A 4,596-nucleotide genomic window follows, 5' to 3' on the forward strand; every position below is an offset into this window, starting at 1 on the left:
GGGGCCTGGGTTTGCTCCCTGGTTGGGGAACTTGATCCCACACGCATGCCGCAACTAAGAGGTTGCATGCCGCAACTAAGAAGTCCACATGCTGAAAGTAAAAGATCCTGCATGCCACAGCAAAGATCCCACGTGCTGCAACTAAGACCCTGTGCTGCCAAAATAAATAAGTAAATAAAAATAAATCTTAAAAAAACCTATATGTTGGACATAACACACACCTGGGGCCTAGTTCTTAAGACATGGATTGGCCCCACCCATAGACTTTTGGGGCTGATTGGTCTGGGGTGTGGCCTGGAGAGTCGTGGGTTCCAAGCTCCCAGGTGATTCTATTTTGCAGTCAAGGTTGAGAACTGCAGCCCTGGGGCCTGCTCCTGAGAGTCCCTGAGGGCAAGGGAGCAGGAGTCAGGGAAGGCTCCCTGGAGGAGGCAGTATCTAAGCAGAGAGGAAGCCTCAGGGAAGGCATGGGATAAAGAGCCACATGGAGGGCTGACACCCCTGACACCCATGGAGGGAGGAACAGGCCTGACACCCCTGGATGCCAGTTGGTATCTTTTGGGTGCAAACAAGAGAAAAATGCAGTCCAAACAGTCATGCGTGCAAAGGGAGTTTACTGGTGTCGGCATAGGCCTCAGCTGGAAGCTGTTGGAAACACAGGACCTCAGCCCCACCCAGGTCTCCCTAGATCAGAATCTTCATGTTAACATCATTACCCAGGTCGTGGTGTCTCTGCACCTCAAGGTTTGAGAAGCATGGCTTTAGAAGATGGAAAACTGAAACTTGGAACAAAATATTCTGGCTAACCAGGGGTTTTTCTACAAACTGACACAGTAATTGTACCTGCAGATCTTGTCTGCAGATTTTCAAGCCTTTGCATACAAATCCCAGGAATGTTACTTGTTTGGCTCCAAGCAAGGAGCAGGCACATGGCGCATCGTCACATGTGGGCCCCTGGGAATCCGAGGGGACCTGGGCTGACACCTGGATTTTCTTAGGTTCATCCTCCTATAGGAACAAGACTTAGTTGTCTCGGATCTCAGCATATTGTGCTGCATGAGTGTTTGGCTCCTGGGAGAAGCTGAGCTAATCAGTATAAGAAGAAAATCAATTTTTAATTGATCATTTGGAATTGTTTATTTCCATACCTGGCTCTGATCATTGGCCTCTGTGCTCATATCCTACAGGATAAGAAGTAATGAATTATCCATTCCATGTGTGTTAAAAGAGTCAGCTGATTCTTGTTGTTCACAGTAGTTAAGTCTCTAAACTCACTGTGAACACTGAGTTAGGGAATCAGTCCTGGGGAAATACAGGGTCAGGTTCCTGCGAGCCTCTGGTCACAAAATTTTGTCAACTGATCAATACATAACCTTGTTTTGTGAGAGTCTCTGTTTAAAGGCACCTTATTTTCCATATATTGTTGGGTCATTATCATTGAACTCAAGGCCCACAGCACTATAACTCCCACCTGAATGAAGCTTATGTAACATGGGTATTTTCTCTGTGGGGCCCATCACAGCCTTCACATGCTTAGGACACTAAGCCATCACTTCTGCATTTTCGTGCCATTTTAAATGGTGCAACTATCAACAAATACTCAAAAATTAGCAAAAGGGTGGCATGAAAGAGACCTGGAAGGCACACCTACTCGCAGTATGAGAGCTGAAAACTCACTGTGATCAGGAGACACATTTTTTGCTGCTCTGCTTGTCTGTGAATGACCTCAAAAATGTCCAATATTAGGGAGTTCCCTGGTGGTCTAGTGGTTAGGATTTGGCACTTTCACTGCCGTGGCCTTGAAACAGGAGGGAAGCGGTCAGGGTACAACCTTTGAAAGAATGATATAGCCTGAAGACATGACATAAACTGATTAAAACCAAATGGGTCCAAGATGGCGGACAAGTCAACTTCCACTAGACCTTGAACCTCAGTATACGCTCACTGTAACACATCAGCAAGCTAAATGACACACCCACAGGCTCTATGACTGTTCTAAGGTGACCATAAGGATCAAAAAGTGAGCGGTGGCCCAATTCCTGGAAATTCCCACCCCTTTGCAAAATAGCTGGAATACTCCTCCTACTCATTAGCCTACGAAATTACCCACCCCTATAAAAACTGACAACCCCATACCCTGGTCCCTTTCTCACCAACTGAGATGGCCCATACTCTGTGGAGTGTGTTTTTCTCTAAATAAATCCACTTCTTACCTATCACTTTGTCTCTCACTGAATTCTTTCTGCGATGAGACATCAAGAACCTGAGTTTCATTAAGTCCTGAAACCAGATGTGTGATCTCAGTTGGAAGACTGTAGGTTTTGGCTGGGTTCAAGTCCTGGAGGCGTGGGTTCAAGTCCCAATCAGGGTTTTGGCTGGGTATGAGTCCTGGCTGCGTGGGTTCAAGTCCCAACCTTGGTCTAGGAGGGGTTCGAGTCCCGCACAGGCACGTGGGTTCAAGTCCCAATCTGAGGTGCATGGTTTCAGTCTAGGTTCAACCCGGGTTCAATCTTCTGGTTGGGGAACTGAGCTTCCACAAGTCACGTGGTGAGGCCAAAAAAAAAAAAGCATCCAATATTGCTTTTGTGGTTATAAATAAATTTTAGCAAGTAGGTGAGTTCGCAAATATGGAATCTGCCAATAATGAGAACTGACCGCCCATACTTGGAGGAAAAACTGTTTTTACCATCATGAATTCCAGCTGAGAAGTCTGGAAGTTGAAGTCTGAATAATTTTGGAAGGCTGATTCCTTTTTTTTTAATGGCTGATTTGGGAAAATAAATGCCAGTCAATGGGGAACAGTGCCAGCACAAGCCCCGTTTTTGCTCTATTGCCACTGCTGCTCCCTAACCAGGGGCAGCTCAGTCCGCCACCCCCACTGGATGGACCTCCCCCCCGACACTGCCCACCACATCGAGAGACGCTCAGAGATCAGGACAATGCCAGGCAGTGGGAAGCCTCCAAAAAGCATGTGACACATGAATGTACTTATGAATGAGTGCAGATAACCTGTCCACACGGGTGTCGGTTTTCCTACTATTGGAAAAAAACCCAACAAAAGAATTTTTTAAAAGACTAGGACAAAAGGAAGAAAGAAGAAACCTCTTACAGAACCTTGCCTCCTTGACTGCATCCCTCGAGTAGAAAGGAACACACTGAGTCTCACCAGCCCTTTCTCTGAAACCCAGTGTCTGAGGGAGCGGAAGGTCGGTTATCCTAAAATCTGATAAAGAATCTAATATTCAAAACAGTTCAGTTATGTGCACAGCCTTGGAAGGAGACACAAGCCAGATGTTCCCAAGATACGCCGGAATTATTTTGTTATCTTAAGGAGACAGTAATGTTTTTGAAGAGTGATGGGGTAAGACAGCCGAAGATTTTCTGTCCTTCGGATGTATATTTATAATCACTCCCAGTCTCAGTCATTCTGTTGCTCCTTTCAAAGGCATCAGCAACAAGACCAGGAATAAATGCAGGCACTCCTTCAGGCACTTGTCAAATCCAAGGGACACAGGTGGGAACTCCGCACATTACGCCCCTCCCCTGCAGCTGGGAGAGCCGAGAATGGCAACCCACTGGGACCGTAAGAGAGGGTGCAGCTTCCCACGCAGGAATCGATGATTATGAGGAACATCAATGGTTGGGTTGAGCTTTTCCTCCAGAATTCAGCTCCATCTACCTGTCACAAAAAACTGAATTTATTTTTCAGGAAGACTCAGCAAGATTTCTTTCTAGCAAAGACCTGGAAAATCAGGGTAATTAAAAAGCATTTACTGCAGATGTTTTTACCAGCTGTGATAAAGGCAACCAGTGCAAAAGATTCCCAAGTAGCAGCACCTATGAGACAAATATAGTCTTAAAGGACAGACATCAGAACTTCCCAGGGTACCTGTCCCCAAGGTATCACTAAGCAGGTCAGACTCATGCTGATGGTGGAAGTTACTTGATCGAGGGGTACAAACACACGTGGCATTTTTTTTTTTTTTTTTGCGGTACGCGGGCCTCTCACTGCTGCGGCCCCTCCCGTTGCGGAGCACAGGCTCCGGACGCGCAGGCTCAGTGGCCATGGCCCACGGGCCCAGCCGCTCCGCGGCATGTGGGATCCTCCCGGACTGGGGCACGAACCCGCGCCCCCTGCATCAGCAGGCGGACTCCCAACCACTGCGCCACCAGGGAAGCCCATACGTGGCATTTTTATGGAGTGTGTACCATTCCCTGTTTCTCATTCTGAATCTCTTTACCTGAATCTCTTCTATAGATCCCTGGGAAGGGGGTGGGCTTCCTGGATCCCTGAGAGAGGGCACATAAGGAAATGATGGAGCTATTTAAAGGAAACAATACACACTTTATTTATATAAGTCTGTGAGCAAATTGCAACCTGTGCAGTTGAGGCAAATTATGTATAGACTGTCTACTGCTACATGTGAGTACCTCTAGTTTATAGATTGCCCTTGGGAATCTTGATTTGAGACCAGGCAGCTCGGATTTCGATAGATAACTCCGGCACTCTTCTTCCCTGTGGCCAGCAGCCTGTCCCATCCACACGTTGCACGTAATGCTTTGACTTTCACAGGATAAAGGGGCATTCTTTCACAATGA

This window comes from Tursiops truncatus, chromosome 15, assembly GCF_011762595.2.
Source record: "Tursiops truncatus isolate mTurTru1 chromosome 15, mTurTru1.mat.Y, whole genome shotgun sequence".
NCBI lineage: Eukaryota > Metazoa > Chordata > Mammalia > Artiodactyla > Delphinidae > Tursiops > Tursiops truncatus.